Source organism: Columba livia, chromosome 1 (genome assembly GCF_036013475.1).
Source record: "Columba livia isolate bColLiv1 breed racing homer chromosome 1, bColLiv1.pat.W.v2, whole genome shotgun sequence".
Lineage (NCBI taxonomy): Eukaryota > Metazoa > Chordata > Aves > Columbiformes > Columbidae > Columba > Columba livia.
In genome coordinates this window covers 133,898,902-133,922,338 of record NC_088602.1, presented here as the reverse complement: position 1 = coordinate 133,922,338, position 23,437 = coordinate 133,898,902, and the positions used below count along the sequence as shown (strand labels likewise).

Genomic DNA, 23,437 nt, shown 5'->3' with positions numbered 1-23,437 from the left:
AAAAGCCACATACTTGGCAATCACTACACATCCAAGGGGAAGTCAAACAGAATATGTGTTATTTTGCAGACCTGTCTGACTATTGCATCGAGAGAACAAACCTTTACACCTGTATGTGGGCAGCCATTCCCACAAACATCCTCCTGTCAACAGTACCATTCACGTGAGATACAGCTCACTACCAAGAACAAGGAGCTTTCCATTTGGCCTGGAGATTTGCCTATGGCCGTGCACAGGCGCGGGGAAGAAAAGAAGCCAGAAGTCCTAGCTGCTACTTCTCTAATAGCCAGTAGGTTTGGCATGGCTTTTCCTAGACAGCCCTCTTCGTTTTAAGCTGTTCTGACATCTGCACATTGCATTTGCCCTGTTGTGCAAGCATAACTATTTCCTAAGAAATAAACAGAGTTCACCAAGCTCACAATGCATGACACAGAGTGCAGATTCAAGCTTCCCTAGGTAGCCTAGACCCCATCCTTTTCATTTGCAAATGTAAGGGGAACTCTGCAAGATCCAAAGGAGAAAAGAAGGAAATAATCTTAATAAAGGAATGGGAATGAAAAATACCCCTCACTCTCACAAGCATTCTTCTGTTTGGTCGGTTGGTTTTTAAACAGCTATTTGAATCATGCCTGCTTATAGACAGCCCCACTTCTTCAGCAATGGAAAAGCGATATAAGCTTTTAGTCATGATTCCCCCAAACATTTTGTAATTTCATGTGAGCAGGCCCCTCACTGGGTTCTCAGACAAAAGTTTGCTCACGTGCCTTCCAAAGTACATACCTGATTTTGCGTTTGTCTGCTAAGTTCCTTTTGCAGCTGCATTCCCAGGAAAACGTTTCTATACTCGCTTTCCCCTGTCGTTTCTACAATCTGCTCAGAGGTGGATTCATTGCTGGGTTCCGGCAGTTACATTTCTTCCTCAATTGATGCTTCTTTTTATTTATCTGGAAGTTGCCAATGTAAACCAAACAGGAATACCACCTTTCTAAAATTACTACTATCCTACTGTCCTCCAATGTAACATTAACAACAGGCAATACTCTCCAAAGCTATGAAGCATATACTGCCCTGAATTACATTGCAGTTGCTGCCCTAAGCTTGCACATTTTTGAATAGGAAGGCTCCCAGGGATCTCTCTCTCCGTTCTGACTGCATTTACTGCTTTAAAATATTTTTAACCCAGACACTGAAGTGCCAGCCTAGAAGCCCTTCATGCTAATCCTAGCCTGGGTGGCTGTTCTTGAGGGAAAGCATTCAAAAATCGTAGCAGTGCAGTGCATCAACTTTGACCCTTTTCACTTAAAACATGAGACTTTTTTTTTAAGGAAAAAAAAAAAATAGATTCCAGAGGGAATCACTGAACTCTGACCTGCTTAAAATTAGTTTTGTTTTAGTGCCTGCGTGGTGACTCAACAGGCCAGTTTTCCAGACACTTAAGACTTCTCTGCTCCTGAAGATTCCAGTTCAAGTCCTGGACTCGCTGCCTGGGGTCGGATCAGAACACTTTGTTCCACGGCTTCAAGCTGTGAATTCCCAGATCACCGTACCCTTGCCAGATGCTGGCATTCTTGGTAATAAGCAGGGCTGTAACCAAGCTAATTATATATTTTTTTAATCTGTGAAGAGTTTTGCTTGCAATACATATGTTGGACCAAAAGAATTTCCCTTGAAAATTCAGCAGTCGAGAAATGTTTATATGGCTCTGATAAACATTTCATGATAAGCTGGATTCTTTCGGGGGGAAGGGGAAATATGTGTACTTCGGTCTTAACAGTGCAGCAAATAATTCTCAAACAGGGTCTGGCTGAATGTATCCGTCTCACTGGGAGTCACTGATTTGATTTTTTTTAATCTGTCACAGGCACTACGAACACTAAATGAGTCACCATAGACTCCTATGCTGCAAAAAATAGCATCATAATGCTTCATTTGCTCTTCAACAGGACTTCAGTGTAGTGCCTGGTATCAAAAAGCCTTGTCAGTTAACAAATAAAAAAATCCCAGGAAATGAAACCCCAACACAGCCTCGGACCAAATTATTTCCTGCAGAAGGTTAATGCTGCCCAGCAAAGCAAAGCTCATCTAGGAGCAATAATTTACTCAATCTCAACAGAATTATTCTATTTAATCTTATCATTAATGCTATTGCATATATTTTGTATCTTTCATTAAAGGATCTCAAGTGATTTAACAAAGAGCCTCAGAAATCTCCTCCAAAGTGAGGGAGTACTGTTATCTCCATTTATAGTTAGTGAGGAATTAAAGCAAAAAAGATGCTAAGAAACTTTGGCCACGAGGCAATAAAGAGCCAGACCCAAAACCAGAACCTAGGTGCTGGTCCATATTAAATGGCATCTGTTACATTTCCATCCCTGTTTCACAGCGATTATGGAAAGAAAAGCTTTGCCAACATCTATAATCACTTATTTGACAGCTGCTAACCCAACGAACATGAAGGCAATTTATATACACAGTGCCCTAATCTTCCTGAATTTGATCATGTATGAACACAACACTAGTACTTGTTCCAATGTAATTCCGTGTTTTTCTTAGAAAGAATGTAGCTTTCTTCCTTTTTCGGAAAGAAAACAAGCCACTAAAAGAGTTTTAACGCGTAGTCATCAATATGCTATTCTTACAAAAAAAGTACAACAGTAATAACACAAATAATGATGCACACTGTTCTGTGTCAACCAAGTAATTCTGTCTTCAGCTCAGAAAGCCTTCCTTCAACCTATACAAGAAATCTCCCAAGACAGACAGGCCTGGCCTTACATCTTAAGAGACACTGATCTGGACAATCAAAGGGAAGGAAAATTCTGTGGCAACAGAAAATGACACCACTTTATGAGCATCCTCCATGTATTTAATCTGCATGCCTCTGGTGATCACAGTTGCCACAGGACCTTGAAGATCCCCAGCAAGGTCAAAAGTTTTGAGCTTGCTTCACTAGAAGCCAACCTGCAGAGCCATATTAAACAGTAGTGTCTAATGTAAAGACATAACTAGTGCGTGGTGGTCCATGGTAGATGGCTGGCAGAATGGTTTCTCTGGATGAGAAAACCTACCAAAGACCCACCAGAGCATCTCCACCACTGAGCCTGAATGTGACTATCCTATTGCAAATTACCACTATGCCTTCTCAGAGGAGCAGTGTCACTGGACTGAAACGATGTGAGCTAACTAGGTTATTCATCATCTGCAAAAAATTATGCTGCTCAGAGCTTTTTGGATACAATGGTGAGGTGAAGAAGGCTTTCTTCACCACCTACGCAGCCTGGGCTCAACTCTGCAAAACAAATTTGAGCCACAGTCAGACTTGATGTCAGACTTTTGCCAGCTGAGCTCCCTCTCACTTCCTCAGTTTCAGGTCATCTGCATACCTTGACAACCTGTGAGGATAAATCAAGCACAGAAGGTGTTTAGGAACTAAACATACGCGTCAGGTGTTTCTCTAAAACCTACACAAAGTTATATCAAAGTATCCCAAATTCCAAATCCTTAACAAATGTATCACACATTTTGGAAATGGTGGGCAGTGACTTAAAATACAGCCGCACGGGTTACAAAAAAGAAAAGGAGATGGAGTAAATCTAGAAGGAAAGCGGGGGAGAAGGCACATGCTAACATTTTTTCTTCTGAAGGACAGATAGGTTGCATGAAGCTTCCACCCACTGGGCCTCACCTGAAGAGGGTCCACTCTTGGAGTTAAATCTATGTTAAAACATCATGCAGCAACACCTTAATACCAGCAATCACTGATTGCTTAATCTCCAGGCCAGAAGGGACCATTAGGACCTGCCAGTCAGGCCTCCTCCTGCCCAACATAGGAACCTCACCCAGCAATTTCCACAACTTCCCTGTAACTTCTGGCCCAGCACAAATGGGTGGCCAGAGCCCATGCAAAGCCTCTGCTGGAGTAACGCCCCTTGTCTTCATCCTGCATGGAGAGCATTTGTAACCAAATGTTTTTGCTTCCAGCCCACCCATCCTCTCTCAGACACACCAGCTCCGCACCAACGTCCCAGCAGCCCTGCAAAGAGACCCGTGGCCATGAACCATTCCCAGAGGTGACACCTGGTTCGTCACATGAAAACTGTTTGTGTTACTTATTTTATAAGAAATTATTTACGCTGGTTCTTCGATATTTCTCAGCACTAGCAAAAAATAAAGCTCCAGTTTAGCAAAGGGCTTAAGACGTGTGCCAGATTTCAAGCACTGAAGGAGGCCCGCTGGCTATGGTGGGACTAACGTGCTTAAAGTCAGGCACGCTGGTAACCACATTGGGGCCAAAATCCCTGCACAGCCATTCAAAATGCATCCAAGGCTTGCGCTTTACTTCTGGAAACTTTATTCTCACTTTACATATAGTCAAAACCTGACAAGAGCTCACTGTCGGATTATGCAGGAAATCTGCAAGTTTCACCAAGGTGTGATCTTATGCTTTTTCACACATTATTGTATCATGCCGCGCCAGAACACTAACGTATGCACAGTTCTAAAATAGCTTGCATTATTACAGCCCAGCACGGAGAACGGCACTGAAAAACCAACACGCAGACCTCCAGAGACTTGCTCCTCAGTCACTTGCAAACTGATAAGGGGTCACAATCCCTTTCTTATCAAGGGGATTTAAAAAAAAAAAAAAAAAAACAACCACAACAAACAGACTCATCATTCCAAAACCTTTTTCCCCATTTCTCTCTCTTTTAAATGAAACTGTCAATTGTCAGATTTCTCTTTGGTCATGTTGGGGTGGGAGAATGGGATTTAATAACATTTAACTGACTTGCTATCAAGAAAGAAACATATTTTTCTTCTCTCAAATTTGAAACTGACACTTTCTTTTTTTTTTTTTTCTGTTGGCCTACTTTCTTTTAAGTTGCTTTTCAATTATTTATGAAAATGCAATAATGCATTACTTTGCTGTGCAAATGTTTAGAAGAAGGAGATACTGTCTTTCAAGTGAAAAAACCCCATACATGGTTATATAGGGGTTTATTTAAAAGCACATTGCAGGTGACACTTTATGAAAAACAATATACTTTCATTTGCCCCCCACAAGCACATCCCCATTTTCTTTAAACTGTTTCTTTGAGTCAATAAATAGAGGTCCATAGCTCCACAGAAACACCGTACTCGTTTCTCTGCAAAGCTCGAGCTGTAACAAACAAACAAAAGCTCTACACGGGAAGCTGTACAAGGGGCTGAACCAAAACCTATTAAGGCACTGAAAAGACTCCACACTTTCTGAACAGCAGAAAGAGGGCAAAATCTTGTCCCACTAAATATAGGAAATTAACAGCAAAACTCCCAGTGTTCCCCTCAGATTTTCTGAAAGGGTTGGTTTTGGGTTTGTTGTTTTTTTTTTTTTTTTAAGCAGCTGATTTTTGGAACAACTGTGTTCGTGAGCCCATCGGACACTCACTGTTGAACTTCCTTCCACAGTTCTGGAAATCCCATGTGGATGCACACTCAAGTGGTGACAGCTTCCAAAGGCTCACCACCTCAGGTTTTAGCATCAACAAACTAAAGCAAATAATAAAGTCCTCCCTGACAGCAGCGGGTACAAAACCTGGCCCATCATATTTAACTCCCATGCCTTGAGCTCCAGTCTCACACAGGTAACTGTGAGATGGAAGTTCTTTCTCTTCAATACTTTCTGCAGGAGCCTACCTCTCTCTATTGACAGAGGGAGCCAGGAAGGGTCAGCTTCACTAGGTTAAAGCTTCACTTTGTATGTAATTTGCAAACAAAGATCCTATCCTTCTTCACATTATTGATCTAGTATATCAAACCGGGGCGGGGTGGGGGGGAGAGACCAGAAAGTATCATGAAATGAGCACAGATGTAAGTAACAGCAACATAACACAAACTGAAAGATAATCAGAGAAAGACAACACACCAAAACAAACTAAAAGCTGCCTGGAAAGGTTGTAGCACCTCCATCCATGAAGGTTTTAATGCCTCAATTAGACAAAGCCACTTACTGGATCTACTGCTGGCACTGGTCCTGCCCCTTGAGGGTGGCCACACCAGATTACCAACTGGAGGTTCAACTTGACCAACAGCCCTGGTGCTATGAAAGAAGCAAAAAAAACAAACTATACAAGGACTTAGAGAAGCCAATCTCTCCTGCTATTAACCATTTGAATGGTTTCAATATCATTCCTTAGAACTGGAATCCATGTAAATTCTGCAGTCTCTGGAGCTCCTAGAAGACAGCTCTCACATACACTTTATACATTCCCTGCAGGGTTTCAAAACAGACAAGTAACATTTAACAACACAGGTAACTTAGGAAAACAACTTATTTTTTCTTTTTTCCCTTCACTAGAGTGACTTAGGCACCTAAATCACCCTGAAGGTAAACAGGGTACTGTCTGCACTACCTTCAAAAATGGGACCTTGGATGCACTGAAATTTCACTTTTCCAACTGAACGCTGCACCGATGGAAGCACTCACATTTTGCTGAATTTAAATTAACTAAGCCACATTCCTAAATTTAAGCCTATACTCAAATATTGTTCTTAATCAGGGCCATAAATCACACCTCTACAACTTACATGCCATATTCTGACTTAATAACAAACATATAGTGAAGACACAGAAACATTTCTAAGCATCTTAGGCTTAGAAGGAGCAAAATTCATGGTGCTGAGATAAAAATAAAGAGTTGTATGGTTATATAAGTAAATATTGTTTTTCTTCTTGTGCATAAAAACATGGAATTTAAAAGTAAGCAAAGCAAGAAGAAAAATCTTGCATTCTTAAAACTTTACACTATTGTGCAACAGTATTTTTCTTCCATGGAGCATCTTAGTGCTACTTCTTTATGCTATACTTGTGTGCATTGCAGAGATGCTTGGGTACAGAACTGCCGCTGTTATTCATGCTGCTGTACTCACACCTTTACCTCCAATACACCTTTAAGGATTAGTATTTCTTGGTTTCTCCATTTTCTACCCCATTTCATCTTGTTACTTCTCACTAGGAGCCACTTTCTGTACCAACACAATGCATTAGTTATTAAAAGAACAGCAGGACACGTAGTAAAACGTGGAAGACTCTGTCTTACTTCCCTCCCCCCACATCACTCCTCAAAAAAACACTCATATTGCTGTCATTCAAAGATAACATCTTATATAAAGCAAGATACTGGTCTAATGGCATTTTGCAACAGGGGGAGCAAGTAGGCATCCACATAAAGTTCCCAAGCACACATTTAAACTCTGTCAGTAACCCACTACACGTGTGCTTACAGAATGACACTCGCAAGTGCTTGACTGAGCGGGCCCCGAATGGGTGCAGACCTGACTCCCCTCCTCACCCTGGGATACATTGCACGTATTTTTATGGGGCTGCTTTCCTCTACGGCACCTTCCTGTCAGAAGGAGGCCTTTGGTTCCCAGAATTGTCAATTGCCTTTCAGAAGCACTAAATTCACACATAGGTATTTGTACATACTCATCAGCATTTACTCATTTGTAATCTCTCATGAGAATTAATATTATTCCTCTACAGCCACAAAACTTCCATCATCCCATGCAAACTGCTACTTACCTACGGCAAACCCTGTTTATAGGAATGCCTCATCATATACAATTTCACGTTTCAATTAAACTGTTTTACAGAAGTGACAATTACTTCGGTATTTCTACTCCAGCTCTGTCTTTTCTGACTATTGGCAGGAGGCACAAAACCGATGGCAGGAACAAGTTTCAGCAAAAATTAAAAATCTCACTCTACGCGTATGCGTACTGATCAAGGAATCTACGCATGACTTGAAAACCTGAACTAATTAATAGTCCTACACTTGTTAATCTCAACCACAATGCATTTAATCCACCGTGGTGCCACTAAACAAACTCGTGTTCCCACAAATTGGAACAAATCATTTAGTTTTCTGAGAACCAGTCTGTCCTGCTTTTGGTGGCCACCTGCATACGATTACAAATATAAAATCAAACTGAAGCACAGCAAAGAGCACAGTATCTCCTACTGAAAATGCTCTTCTTCCAGATGTGAATTTGTAAAGCAGAATATTGCATTAACACATTCACTTTGCTGTGACTGAATACGCTTCTTATATATTTTGCATACCCTTTGCAGCAGATGTGCTCAATTCATTATTAAACAGAAGTGTAATTGACACATATATTGCATTTCTTGTTATTATTTATGCATTTGCCTATATTCTAGCACAAGAAGGAGGATCTTTAATACCACGGCATAAGGAGCAATCTCATTTCGGTGAAAACACAGCTGTAAGCTCCTGGATGCACAGGCAAGGACAGCACACGAAAAGCCACGACGGCTGCATTTGCCTGGGAACCTCCATGTCCCCAGGCTCCTTCCAGAGTCAGTGGAGAAGGAGAGGCTCTGCCGGAGTGTGATTTGGCAGATGAATCACTGTTACAGAACAGGTACTTCCTCTGTGTTTGCAAAGAATTCTCTAATACTGAAGTCAGTATCTGCATTTAATTGTCTGCTCTGAAATCACTTGAAAAACATTTATTTTCTTATTTTCTTCTCTAACGGTTTCTGTAATTTTCCTCAGTTTAAACCTGGCGCACTCGGACTAACCTCCGGCTAGGAGGTTGGTTGTGACACTCAAATGGTGTTCCCAGCTGAGAAAAGCAACTCTTCCCTTCACTGACCAAAGGCACTGACTTAGCCATATAACAGATATTTTGCTTTTTTTTTAAAAAATGGGCTGTAAAATTAACTGTTAGATCCTTATTAAGTAAACATTTAATTGGTTAGCTGTGGATTACGACTGTGTCCCCCAGCCCTTTTCATTACACTGAAAGTCTACTCATACATAAGGATTTTGTAACAGTGTAAAAGGTATGCTCCATAATCCTAGTTTAGAAATTGAACCATTTTAATTAAGCATCTTCAGACTGACTGCTACAAAACACAGCATGGCACTCAGTTGAAATAAACCTGTTGTATTCACATATCCCCTCCTGAAACTACAGTGCAAACCATATTTACATCTGCTTCAGAGCCAGCTCACTGCTTCTGAGCAGGGCAAGCTTAACTGAATTTTGTCCCCTCTCCTCAAACCAACTTTTTAGAGCAGGAGGAGCCCTTATTGCCCAGCTATGAGTGGGCAACTTCTTGCTGTCCCACCAGTTCTTTGCTGTCCTAGCCAACCTTTTACCCTGCCTAAGCCAAAAGCCAGTGCTGAAAATCTGGTTTTAAATTAAATACATTAAAATCCCTGCCACTGAGAGCAAGACCTTAAAGACAATTTTACTAAAACTCCAGTGTACCTTAAACATCTCCCTAGGCTTTGACTAGCAAAGGCGAGAACCCTACATAGCAAACCTAAGCCCACTGAACAAGACATTGACTTTCCCAAGACCCTTTGGATTCATTTCAAGTCAAACACGGACAACCCTGCCAGGGACCAGGAGACTACAAGAGAAATCACTCATCTATGGGATGAATTTTTATTTGGATTGTGTTCTGTAAACCCTTGCAGAAGGCACAAAATTTCATAAAATTGCACTGGCCACTTGAGCCTGCCCAGTTTCTCTCAGGACATGCTCACAAAAAAAAAAGATGGGTTTATATGTTCAGTGTCCTTTATCAGACTGGTACATTATTAATACAATACAGACTTTCCAGTGTATTTTAACTATAACCATTCAAAGGATCAAATACTTGTACGAGAATATATAATTTAAATAGTGTGAGATTTTCTTCTTGAGGAGATTTTACAGTAGTGAAGTATACTATCCTCATAAAACAACTTTGACCTGCAATTTCCAGACAACTAATTTCCTTGAAATACAGGTAAATACTCTTTCTTTAAACAATAATCACAGAATACACTTTAGCTTTGTCACCAGGATTTCTTTTTATTTAAAAGAACAACAGGAAATGGGGAATAAAAATAAAAATAAAAAAAAGCAAAAAACAACCAACTTCTGTTAAAGGACAATTCACTGAAGGGTCTTTTAGCTGCCAATTGTCAGCACTGCTCAGGGCCAATGTATCAAATTTAACTCTAAAAAGTGCTGAAGGTTGTATGAGTCATCACAGTAGGAGCTGGCGCTCTGGGCCACTCAAGTTCAATTTTTGGTGTTACCACGGGGTGTAGGGACTGGGATCTTGGTGAGCAAAGATTTGCTCCATATTTGATGCACTGGGTAAAGTGGCATTCTTAAAATCACCAGCTTCCCAAGAAGCTAGTAAGCCAGCAGGAGGTTAGTAAGAAGAGAAAGTAATTGTCCTTTGTGCCTCTGAAAATAGCCAATATTAAAGGATCCTCCTGTGTATTACCCGAGTTTCAATCTACACTTGCAGCTCAAACGAAAAGAGAGAGGCTAGAGAAGACAGAAAATAAAGCTGTCAGAAATATTAGGGGAGAACCTCCTCAAACTGTCATGAAGCATAGGGTCTCCTCACCTAGAAACATGTGCAACTATAAAGGATGTATGCTCTGTAAGGAACAAAAACTGGTTCAGATAACACGCTTTACGTATACATAATGTACCGTATATGTGCCTGTGCGTGTTCATCTCATGCCTGAAGAGCCCAGAGACGTGGGAAAAGGTACTGCAAGAACGATCATCTTACACTCACCTAGGATGTCCATCAGCGGAGCAAGAGGCACATGGACTCCAGCTGCTTTAGCAAACAGAACACAAGTCATAAGAAATCTACTTTACCTGCAGCCTCCGCTCTCAAGAAGGTGTGACTACAGCACAACTAGCAGAAAGATGTGAATCTACTGGTTTGGTCTTGACCTGAATGTTCTTATCTGTTATTAAGTTTCACAGATCTGTCTTCAAATTCTCCTAGTCCTACAGCCTGGTCACAAATCTGAAAGGAAATTGGGACTGAAAAAGAAAGAAATCTCCCCAAAGCCCCCAACACTTCAATGCCATTCTTGTTTAAGGCTTCAATTCGTATGCTAAGCCAAATTTGGATCCAAATCTGACTACATAAAAATACATCATGAGTGATGAACTGAACCATCTCTAATGTGTTGAAGAAACTGAGAATATAAATAAAACAGATTATTAAGAAAAGCGAGTTTAGAGTACAGAAGCCTTTAAGGCTTTACGCGGGCCACTCCCAGGGTATAAGGCCCAGTTACCCGCTTCCTCACCAGCAATGGTCTCATTGCCTTCAGTGCGAGCACGGCTCTGCCCCTTCAGGGGACGTGCTAGGATCCTTATGTAGAAAACAGGGAGAAAAACTTATTCGCTAATAGGAAAAAAATCCTTATAATAATAATACTAATCTATTTATAATGGTCAAAAAATATGACAGCTTACAACAGCGTCATAGCAGCGCTTTGGCAATATTTTAGCATACTGTTGTATTTTTAGAAAGACTGTTCATTTACTTTCTCCTAAATGCCGGAATTCTTATTTTTCAACAAAAGCTCTATTTTTTGGTGTATCCATATACCAACATCACAGTGTTTTATATCAGGGTAAGTATGAACTGCAGGCAGAAACGAAGCTCCTGTACACACGTTGCATTACAGCAGCACTGTCAGAGATGCCAAGTCTCAATCTCCTCACTTGCTTTATGCAGCGATAGTTAGCTACGCCACTTACAAACCTTCCTGGAACGCAGCGGTACGTTTTTGTGATGAGTAACAGAAAAACACTGTTTCTTCATCTTGAACACTGAGGAGCTATCCCATTGTAAACAATGCATCTGACAGTTTAATGATGTTCTTCAACCTCACTGGTTTTGTCAAGCAGCACGTCAGATAAAGGTGCAGCAAGATGTATGTTTAAGCACTCTTATATTCTCTCAGCTCAGACACCTCAGAAGGGTACCTTATAATTTCAAAATGAATTAGCAAGCTACCTGCACACTTAAGTGAAAAACAGTAAGCTCTCTATTAACTCTCACCTGCTATTACGAGACCACAACAACAGGATGATGACAGTCCATAAGAACCTGTACAGCTGGAGCTCTAACATGTATAGATAAAAATCACATGCTTTTATTTTCTTTCTAAAAAGTATGCATTAGCTTCCAACGCTTACAAAAACTTATCCTATGCTAAATTAAATGCATGTGCACCCATGTTAACTGAATTAACTCGAAACAGTCAATACGTCTCAAATGTCCATCTGTTTACAAAAGATGCTTGCAGCTTTTAAGTCTTGTATTCCTTATAGTGTAACCCTCAATCAAAACAGTTAAGTTCAACCAGAAAGCTCTGCTGTGAGATTTCCGTGCATAATGGCCATGTGTTTATTGGGTTCTTGCTTTCAAATCATGTCAGAATAGACATGCTATCCATTCACAAAAAGCAACGCATCAGTGCCAGCCTTTCCCTCTTCAGCTGGAGAAACCTCGTAAAACAAAGCTGGCTATAACCTAGCCAGATATTATAGCTAAATAATTAGGGAAAAAAAATCACCCCTTGCAATCCCAGTTTAATAGTTGTAAATAGTGCATATTGCAGGACAAAGAATTCATTTTTGAGGCAATAACGTATTTTCCAGTGCTGGGAAGGATTAAGAGGATACAAAAATAGCAGCAGATACAAGTAGCTGCTCTCAGGTAAGTGTCAGGTGATAAAATATTTTTATGAAGAACTTTGTACTAGCTCCTCATTTATAACGAGGTGCTTTTTAATCTGAGTGGTTCACTTCAGCAATGGCACAGACAGCTAGCTGTACCTAAATTAGGAGGAGGAAAGCCAGGACACACTACCTTACAGTTCTACAGCTGGAATCAAACTTCCTTTTTTAATTTGAACTAAAGCTAATGCGCCGTTCTTTGACAGAGATGTGGCAAAATGCATCTCTATTAAGAAAAAAATGAAAAATCCTCTCTAATTTTAGGATATTGCTAGCTTTCCTTTCGCGAGAGTTAAACAGCAGCAATGATAGCAGCAATGATAACAAAAGCTACCTGCACCAGCGTGTGATACTAGCCTCTCAAAGAAAATAGTTCTCATCCCACACCGTCCTCCTGGACGCCCCTACTGTATTGTTGTTGATGATGATCACGATGTTGACCGCCTACAAATCTCCCACGTGCCTATTTCGTTGGCCTGCTGTTTAAAAAAAAAAAAAAAGAAGCTAGAGGCCATTATTCATGAGCAGTAAGAAAACAAGTCACTCTTAGACCTACTCCTCTTGCAGATTCCCACACTTATTACCCAAAATCCCACAGCTTGCTATTGGTTCTACCCTTGACCAAAGTACAGGGCTGAGGCAGCATGCCATCCCCAGGGAAAAGCCGATCACGTTCCTCCCGGCAAGCGGCTCCGGTTATTCTAGGACCGCAGTCGGGCTGGAATGAAGTCCCTCAACTTTTCTGAGAAGGCAGAGCTCTCTCCCACCACCAGTGCCGGGGCCAGCCCGACTGGGGTCCGGCGGAAGCAAGCGCGGCCGAGCTCCGCACCCTGACCAGGAGATCATTTTTCCCCCGACCCGGGTTCTTTTTTGAGGGGAAAGCGGCTGAAACGAGTGAACAGAGCGCCTTCGGCCCCTTCCACGGAGTCCCCCTCCTGCTCCGGCAGAAGCGAGGAACATGCTTCGCAGAAATATGTGAACAGCCTCACCCTGCTGCCCCCTCTCCCCGTGTCCCACTCCGCGGTGCCCCCCGCACCCCACAGCGCCCCAGCTCGCCCCTGCGCGCCTCCCCGGCAGCGGCGCGGCGGCGGCCACCGCTTTGCACTCACGCACGCAAGCACGGAGAGGCAATTACAATAATTTAAAGCTTCCTGTCCGCCGGCTCCGCCGGGATCCCGAGGGCTGAGCCATGCCCAGGCAGGGCGCGGAGCAGCGGCTACCCCGCCACACACACGCGGGCACCGTGGCCGGCCCGCCCTCGCCCGCCCCCAGCCCCGGCAGCAGCAGCAGCAGGAGGAGGAGGAGGAAGAATGGGGGGGGGGGGGGGCGTGACAAGTTGTACCAAACTTCGGGAGGTGTGCGAGCGCCCGGGAGGCAGTCGGCCGCGCTGACAGCCGGCCCTGCCTCCTCCCACACCCCGCCAGCGGCGCCCCCTCCCCACCCTCCGGTGCCCCTCGCCGGGGCCCGCCCGCCCCCGCCGCCCGGGGAGCCCCGCGGGGCGCGGAGAGCTGAGCGCCAGCCGGGGAGCAGCCGCCGGCAGCAAGAAAGTTAAAACGGTGGTGGTCGCGCACCTACCCGCTGTCTGTAATGTCTCCTCCGGGCGCGGGGTGCTAAGTGAGACACTGACGGGGTGGGGAGCGGCAGAGGTGCGGGGAGGGACCGGGAGATGGGTGTTTGGTAATCTCTTCCTTTCTCTCCCCCCTCCTTCCCCCTTCTCTCTCTCTCTCTGTCTCTCAAGGACGAGGTGAAATCCCTTTGCTGGTCATGAGGCGGCTTCAGAGACAAACAACACAATGCGAGTGCAAATAACAAAAGGGAAAACAAAAAAAAAGAAAACAACACAGGAGAGGGAGACCGGGAACAATGGGGGAGGAGAGGCTCGCCGCGCCGCGCCTGGCCGCCGCCGGCACCCCGGCAGGCAAGAGGAGGAGGAGGCGGAGGAGGAAGGCGAGGTGGCGGTAGCGGGGAGGGGGCTGCGCGGGGAGATCCCCTACGCGCCGAGGCTGCCTCACACCGGCCCCGACCTCCCCCCTGCCGGCTGCTGCCTCCCGCCCCGCCGCGCACCGGGGCGGCCCTGCGCGGCGGCGGGGCGGCCAACGGTAAGTGACGCGCCCGCGGAGCCCGCTGACGGCCATCGCCGCCACCACCACCATCATCATCATCATCATCACCACTGTCCTCCGGTGAGGGAGGAGGGGGCGGCTTTCCGCCGGTTCAAAGCGGTGGGGGGCACCGAGCCCTTCCCGCCTTTCGCCTCCCCTCACCCCGAGAACTTCACCGAGTGGGGCTGTCGCGGGTCCCGGGGACGTCGCTACTGGGTCCCTTCCCGAGGAGGAGTTCCCCCCTCCCGCTCCCTGCTAAGAGTAAACACCCGGGAGTTGCGTGTCCGTGGGCGTGTGCGTGTCCGCTGGCACCTCCTGCACCGGCAGCCCCTGTCACACCGGTGCGACCGCACGCACGGGCACCCGCCGCTGCCCCTTCAGCATCCCCTCGCCTCAGCTCTTCCTCTTAATTTTCGGGGACCCCGGCCGGCCGTAGGTCCCAAGCGTGTGCAGGAACCCGAGGGGGAAGCAGAAGTTTAAGGTCCCCCCGCGGCCCCCCCCCTCCGCGCTTTCCCCAGGGGCCGACACCGCCCCCCGCTCCTCAAAAAGCCAGGGCAGGTTGGAAGTTCACCCCCTCATGCCCGCGCCGCGAGTAGGATCGCGCGAGTGGGGCGCGCAGCGGCGGGGTTACCTCAGTGGCAGGCGGCCTGCGGGGCTCCTCGCCCGCCCGGGGTGGCGACCGCGGGGGCGGGAGGGCTGCGGGTCTCCGCCCGGCGGCCTGAAACCCGTCCCCGGGGCGGAGGGGCCGGGGGAGCCCCCGCCGTGTCACCGCTCCCCCAGGCAGGCGGGGAGCGAGCGTTGCGCCTGGCTCCGCAGCCCGCCTCTGCCCCGGACCCCCGTTACCTCCTCCTCCTCTCCGCGGGCACCCCCCCCGCCGCTCCTCGGGCGAGCGCTGCCGTGTCCCGGGCTGGCCCCGCGGCCCTGACACCGGCAGCCCACGGGGGCCCGCGGACACCCGGCCGGCCGCTCCCGGGGTTTCGCGTGTGGGTGGGGGTATATGCGTGGGTGTGTATGTATGGGGGGCGGGAGGGGTGTTTTCCTCTAAGCAGCCGTGTGTTCTGTCTGTACTTAAACCAGCTGTTTGGGAGCAAGTCCGTGTGCCGGCGGGGTGCGACGCGCCCCGGTGCGTGCCCGCGGTGCCCGGGCGCGGGGAAACGCGGGGAAGGAGCAGGGCGACCGGCGGCCGCGGCCCGGGGGTGGTGGCGTTGCTAATAAAGTCACGTTATGTGAATAAGAGGTCTCTCTCATTCTCTCTCTTGTTTACTTACGGGGTCTTTTATTTTTAATTGAGTGTTTTGTACACGTGCATTTATGAAGCGGCGCAGCCGGCTGGACGGGGTCTGAGCCTGAGAGTGGGAAACGCAGAACTGCACACCCTGAGCCAAATTGTTCAAAGAAGAGCAAGTTCAGTTATTATTCATCTCCACGAGGGAAGTCTTATCTTCTACAAATATTTGATACTGGGACAAGTCCAATAATTAACAAGAACAATCAAACAATTTCACTGCCTTCTCAGGGATTTAAAAAGTCATCATCTGGAATTCATGAGCATTACAACCTTTTTTTTTTTTTTTCCCTTTTCTGCTTGGATGCGTTATTGTATATGATCATTTCAGTGTGTGTATGTCCCTAAGTGATTTTACCCTTTGATGCAAAAAGATGCAAACCATTAACAGCACAGATAATATTCACGACTGCTGATTCAGTGAGACTTCAGACCTCTCTGTAGGAGTGGGGAGAAAGGGTGGTAACCCTGATGGGAAAAGAAAAAAAAATAAAAAGAGATGGAGGAATATTTCTTTCTTGGCTTCTTCGCTACCTCTGTGGCAGGAACTCCCATGGGAGTCCTGTGGGTGGAGTGGGAGCAGTGCAGATCTAATGCACCAGTGCCTGACACAAGGCTGGCGGGAGCTGCCTAGATATGAGCATTAGCCCTCCCAGCCAGCCCTTTAACTCCTCTTGCCAAAGAAAATGCCAGACTGGGAGAGGAATGGGACTCCTGAGCTCTGCAGCATCATTTCTGACCCGGTGTGGGCTTGAGGTGCCAGGGAGGCAGCATGACTTTCAGGACCTTTTTGCTGCCTGGCTGCACTGAGCCAAGCAGGTCAGATGAGTTATTGCCAAGGGCCTGGTTGTATTAAAAACAAAACAAAAACAAACAAACAAACAAAAACATAACCAAAACAGACCACCCAAGCTTGCCTCATCTAGATCAAATTCAGACACTCAAGAAAAGTTCCCACATGCTGAATGGCAAAGTTTTGCCCTACCCTGCCCCAGTCACCAAATTGTGCACAAGTTCCCATCCTGGTCATCCAAATTGACTGCCATGGATAATCTCAAGCCTAGGGACCTACAGCCAGACTTCTTCGGGCTAGGCTGACAGGGTTATGTATGTCCTTCCCACGTCTCTCAGAGGTCTGTTCTGTTGATATGATTCCCACCCATTTTTTCCACAAGCACTAGGTCCCCCTCCTGTTCTTGGTTTATGCCAGCTCCTCCTTATAATCACAATGAAGTTCCTTGCAGTTCAACACAAGAAAGGAATTAGGGTGGTTGGGTCCGAAACTAATCTGGAGCAAAGAGACAAAGCCAAATGTGGGTACATTTTATTTAAGATCAAAAGCACAATGGTGTGAGGCTGTATTATGCTCACCACAGGAGCTGTATTTTTCTACTTCTACAATAGGATTAAGGTGTTCAGTGGAAAAGAGAATTACAAAAAAAAAAAAAAAAAAGACAACGAAAAAAGCCCCTGGACTGGTACAAGCTGCATCATCTGAGTTTTTCCTAAGTAATGAGGACATTTTATCCTTCAAGGACTCTATCATCCTATTTCCAATCACTTTTTAAAACAGTAATTGTGAATGCCACTAGTAATTTAATTTTTACTACTTATTGCTGAGGATTCATTCTGTGTTACCATTTCTTCATTGACTCATTTCAAAATTTTCAGTCAACCAAATGCTTTTCAGTAGAACCTAAAGATATCTCCTTATTTAGCTCTGTGTATTTGAGAGCACAGGATGTTGAATGTTAGTACACACGGGCTGGACACAGCTGGGAGCACATCTTCAAGCCACTTTTCCACCCTGAGTAACTAAAGAAAGCACGAAATAAACTTTTTGGTACAACGTGACCAATGAAAGGTAGGGTACTGTGCAAAGATTGCTGTCTATTTTAAATCTGAAATTTGCAAAAGCTCTGGCTAACTTTCAGTTTCCCAACATCAGGGAAGGGTGGCTTGAGTCTGGTTCTGGTCTAGTTGAGTTCATGGAGTGCCACTGTGTTTAAATTAAAGGTACCGCCCATCTTTACAGTGAGCAGTATGCACCTAGAAGTCAATTGGTGCGTGCTTAGCAAAGGTGGTTTACACACAGATTCACTTTCACTACATTGCCCCCACCCCTGCACCTGTGAGTTCAACAATAACATTTTTAGGCATGTGACCATGAGGAAAAAACATACAGGTAGATCTCTCTGCTTGTGCAGAGCTGATCTGTCTTTGGTTCTCCCCAACTTCATCCTTTCACTAGCACTCTACATGAGCTGCCGTGTGCACCTTCTTGCCTCATTCTCCTAGAAAATTCAGAGAACTCCAGTTTTCTAGTACATTTTTACAAAAGCTGGTTTAAAATGCTACCTTTCTCTTAGTGGAAATGGTTTGGAACCACCTTTTAGAGGTATAAATGACAGCAGTGAAGAACAAAGCCCAAGTCCTATAAAACAACATTATCTTTGTGCCAAAGTAATCCAATTATTGAGGTACTGCGATAACCTTAAAGCCATCTCAAAATGAAGAAACCACTTAGGAACTCACAAACATCTGTTTTCATATCAGAGTGCATCAGCACAAGAACACCCTTATGTGGTCCTAATCAGTCAAAGTATTGCTCTCATTTTTTTCCATTCAGAATGGCTTATCTGCTTCTCCATAATAAAATCAGGGTGATACTTGCACTGATTTCTGTTAGCAGGAAAAGCCTCTGTTACTTAAATTGAAGCAATCTGCTTCTATGCAGGTCCTGTCTCCTTTCCCCCAGAGGCAATAGAGAATCCCACCTATGATATTTGAAAAAGACTTTCAAATAACTTCCTAGGTAACATAAAGCATGCTGCTGTTGTGTCCCTGAATAAGGCTATCCAGTTTCTTGTCTGTTCCTCAAACTAAATGATGGAGCTGTGTTTCAGTATGGATACTACATTTATGTCCTAGTAACTAAATAAGGAATATATTTATTTTTAGTAGAAGGTGAGTAAAAAAAAAAAATTGAAAGAAACAGGAAATGCTGATTAAATGTTGATTAGGTCTTCTGTAATTTAAACTATCACGGGCATATGGAATGATAAAAAGAAAAGGAAGCCAGCTGAAAAAGTTAAGATACTTGCTTTTAGTTGTCTATGCTGAGCAAAAATTAAATATTACAAGAATTGGTAAACAGCTTTCAGTTTCAATAATGGATTAAAGGCCCAAGCAACACTCATCTGTCATGCTACCATTAGTAACTCTTAGATTTCAATGAGATTACTCACATATATAAAAATAAACATAATCTATCAGGACACACAGATGAATAAAGACAGTCACAAGGATGGATTTAAGAAGCAGACTGAACTTCATTAACACAATATTTTCACATGTCAAGCAGTTAAGTGGGCCCAGTGCAGGGATTACAAAGCCACAGCTCAGGGCAGGTCCTCCCTAATCTCCCTCTTAAAAGAGCTCATGTCTGAAGCCCACTCCTCAATTCTTCCCTAAGAAAAAGAAGGACCTAAACCCCACAACACTTCATTTAAGTTTGCTTCTTTCCTAGGCACAAATTACAAAGTTCCAGATTTCTTTTTAATTTCAGCCTTAGGCCATGCTGGACATTATTGCAACAGATTATTAAATATGTAGATTCTCATATATTCATTCCATTTCAAAATCCAACTTCTCAGCCTACTCCATGGTGCTACAAAGGCCATGAAAACATCTTATGCCTCTCCCAACTATACCTTAATAGAAGAATATACCTTTATTGATACCAAACCAATTGAGTGACAGCATCCCAAGGCCATGATTTAGATGCCATGACACGAAGGGAGAGGAAATATTGTAGTTTAAGGCAGAGAGACCCCAAAGTCTTCACTTGCATGCCTGCCAAAAGCTGGAGAAGCAGCTGAGGATCACAGCTGGCAGTCTCATGCATATATTCTGGCTGTCCCCTTTCTTGGCTGTTTACCCCACCGCCAGGTTAATTAATAGTGTTTTCTATTAGAGGTGGAGGAAGCACTTGCAGGATGAGAAACCATGTGGTGATGCTCACTTACATATGGAGGCCACTAGGAAAGTGTCGTGCATGGCTCTGTGGGGGTCACTCAGGGCTAATTAGTCAGGGCAGACCATTAGGACAGTGCAAGTGTGGTACTTCCAGACCCCCAAGTAATCCAGGTATGTCAGCATGGCGCAGCATTGTGCACAGTGTGCACATTAAATTCAAGCAAAGGCTGCAACATTAGGTTTTCAAAGCCATTAGGAGTTTTGGGTGCTCTCTGAGTTGTAGAAATAGTGGCGCCTCAGGTGTTGCAGAGTTTTCCAAAAGCAGGTGTCTTTCTGTTTTTAAATCTAGCCCCATTTTCTGAAACTGGTGATCCACTGAAAAAGGGAAGTAATCAAAATCAGCTGTGACTTCTGGAAATAGCAGCCAGTTCCTGTGGGTAAGTTTTAGCAGGACTGAGCACTGTCTTATCAGTAGCACAGGAACAGGGATTTGTATATACTGTTTTATTAAGATTAGTATCTCTACAGTACCCCTTAAATGAAAACAAAAGAAAAAAGTGCTGTAATAGGACAGAAAAAATGACTCAATTTCCCGTCTCTAGTTTAACATATAATCAAACTTCATGCCACAAGACAGAGCATTTTTTAATGTATTTGGGTGCAGTAATTAATGTTAAAATAAATCTGAAAAAAATTGTGTAACCCCATTTAAAATTTAGCTCAGTTGCTGTAGGTTTATCATCCAGCATGTACACAGTAAATAGTACCCTCAAGAAAAGCAAACAAACGTAAAAAAAACAAACAAAATTTAAGTGGCCAAATCCCCAGCCAAAGGTACTGTTTCTTACAAGGAAGTTTACCCTGTTAATTTGTGATCTTTACTCAAAAAATCATAGAGCCTGTGCAGTTTTTGCTACAACATTTCTCATATAAAGCTGTTTTCTTGCACTACTATCTTTCATGGGATATCACAGCTCCTAATGTCATTAAATTACTATCATAAAAACAAAGAGGAGAGGAGGTTGCAATGCAATGACATGTCGTTTGTATTTGTAACAGGACAATCATTGATTTTAAATTGTCATTGTTAGGAAATGTTAACCCAACTAGTGACGTCTGGATTTCTGAAGAAAGGCTCAGGTTTAGCACTTGTCCTAGTCTGCGTTTTGACTCTTAGACCTGTAAATTTTTAAATGTGTGTATGTACTATTGCCCTGTAAGTACCTATAGTAATGGTCACAAGATTACTATCTAGAAGGCTTGTACATCTTTATATTTTACCTTCAAAGAAAACAAAAAGTCTTGCAATACTATGCAAGTGAAATTCCCCTAGGAACACAAAGCCTGTTTCATCTCATACACCTGCTAATGTGTCTGCAGATAAGCAGCCCAAAATATTTTATATTCTGCTTTTACAGTGCGTAGGCATTCAGGCTGTTCACTACAAATGACTGCATAAGGCGAGAGACACTGGAGAATCAGGCCCCAAAGATTTTCTATACTGGATCAGATCACTGGTGCATTAAGTGTGTCACCTCACAGCTGGATGCTCCAAAATGAACCTAGCTATCTGTGGGAACTACTCTGGCAGTCAGGTTGCATCCAGGAGAGGAGACTGGGTTTTGTCTTTTATTTTCTTAGTGTATCTAATCAGAACCACCCTAATTTGTTATCAAATTGCTCAGACTTTTGTAATGGTTAAACAAGAGTATCTGACTCTTGTTGTCAAACAGGATACAAGATGTGGCATTAGGAATTATAGATAGTAGTGCATGAGGGGAAAAAAACCACAACCAACCTGAACACATTACCTTCTCACTATTTTCATATGCTTCTGTGGTACATGAAAATAGTCCACAGTGTAAGAAACACATAATAATTGTGCCATAATTTACTTCATGGTATTTTACGCTGCAGAGCTATTTTGTGGAACTTTACAGCTTTATATAATGATCCTTTTAAGTCAGAAATGTAACTTAATATTACATAAACAATAATTATATACCATATGCAAATATCATCTAGCTATAGGAAGTGCCAGATATTAGTAACTTGAAGTAGCAAAAATATATAAGCACACAAAACTGTCTAAGTCTTTTAGAGATTTCATTTGCTGAACCTCAGTGAGAATCAGACCACAGCTAATCAAGTCAGACGCACATATATATTACTAAAACATTTCAACATGCTGACTTCAGCATCTAAAAAATCCGAAGCTCTCTCAAAACTTTCATTGCACATATTAAATACATGGATCCTAATTGTCACATAACCGATGCAACTATTCAAAAGCAATTACATACCTGCTGTCTGACTGAAAGTTAATGGCACTTACATGTGTCCCTAAATAGCTTCTCTGGAGCTCAGTTTCAGTGACCAGAAAAACAAAACAAAACAAAACACAAAGAAAACGTATGTGCATACAGCCACAAAAAACCTCTTATGCTACTCGTTTGTATACTGTATTTAAAATAGTTTCATTTTAATTATACTTCTAAATATATGCCATGTGACTGGTGATCCAGCTTCTCCAGTGCACATAGCAGCACATAAAAGCTTTCAAGAAGAACATGTGTCCCACCATCCATTCACTCTCAGTCATTCTGACACATCAGACTTGATTGCAAATCTTTTGCCAAAAAATAAGGGTCATTCAAGACAGTCTTTTTTTGTCTTTCCTTTCTTGGTTCTGACAGAACCACTCATCTCCAGACAAAATGAAGTACAGAGATGAGTAAAACAATGATCTATTTCTGTGAGTGTTTATGTGAAGAACCGTTATTGATAAACTTGAAATCTCACTAGTAAAAACCCTAGCTTTTGTTTTGGATTGGTTTAAATGTGCTTCATTTCTCTTCTAACCATGTAGTTGGAACACCTGATTGTGTGTGATCTCTTGGTGTCAGTGAAGAGTCCAGGGCTTGCAGTGTGTCTGAACACAGGACTGTTCAGCATTTACTGGAATAAAGGACGAGCGCCTGGGAAACCTGAGGCTCAGCCGCCCTCTGGCACCAGTTTCAGGGCACTGTGTGGAAGAGTCAAAGCAGGAAAGAAGGACAGAAAGGAATGAGGCAGGCTGTAAGGATGAAATTAGGATAGACACAAAAAGTCAAGTGGCTACCTAGAAATTGCAGAAATGGATATATCAAGCATACAAAAAAAACCTCATACAGAACTCTTGTTGTACCAATTAGGGGACTCTGAATTAATTGTGTTGGGTTTTTTTTGTTTGTTTCTTTCTTTGTTTGGGAGTTGGTTGTTTGTTTTGTTGTTTGTGTGTGTGTGGCTTTTTTTCTTTTTTTAAAAATCTTTTGTCTGGCTTCAAAACAAACTGAAAAGTTTGTAATAAACAGAAGGCCTCTAGTGTGGACTTTTGTTCAGAAAAAAAACAAATCTACAATAAACCTCTATTGTATTCATCCTCCAAACCAGAAGCAGGGCTGGCGTTTGTAAACCCAGAGCAGGGATTAGAAGCCAGGCTTGCACACAAAGAGCAAATCCA

General features: G+C 43.6%; 1 protein-coding gene and 1 long non-coding RNA gene across 33 annotated transcripts in view; one reads left to right on the top strand and one right to left on the bottom strand.

Moving 5' to 3' along the window:
- Positions 1-23,437, bottom strand: part of SOX5 (SRY-box transcription factor 5) — a 732,238-nt gene that overhangs the window by 644,221 nt on the left and 64,580 nt on the right. For 7 of the 32 annotated variants that reach the window (XM_065031339.1, XM_065031284.1, XM_065031551.1 and 4 more), the window contains exons 1-2: positions 13,706-13,819; positions 781-13,049 (exon numbers count right to left, since the gene is read on the bottom strand). The exons of 2 other annotated variants lie outside the window; for them this stretch is intronic. The gene's annotated coding sequence lies outside the window, so the exon portion shown is untranslated. Of the gene's footprint in view, positions 1-780; positions 13,050-13,679; positions 13,829-14,145; positions 14,313-15,303; positions 15,919-23,437 lie in introns of those variants that run through there. 23 more of the 32 variants (XM_065031333.1, XM_065031433.1, XM_065031324.1 and 20 more) reach the window with 8 other exon arrangements.
- On the top strand, positions 13,904-15,909 carry LOC110363326 (uncharacterized). Its single transcript, XR_002421312.2, has 2 exons — positions 13,904-14,184; positions 14,309-15,909. It is a non-coding gene; the product is annotated as an uncharacterized LOC110363326 (long non-coding RNA).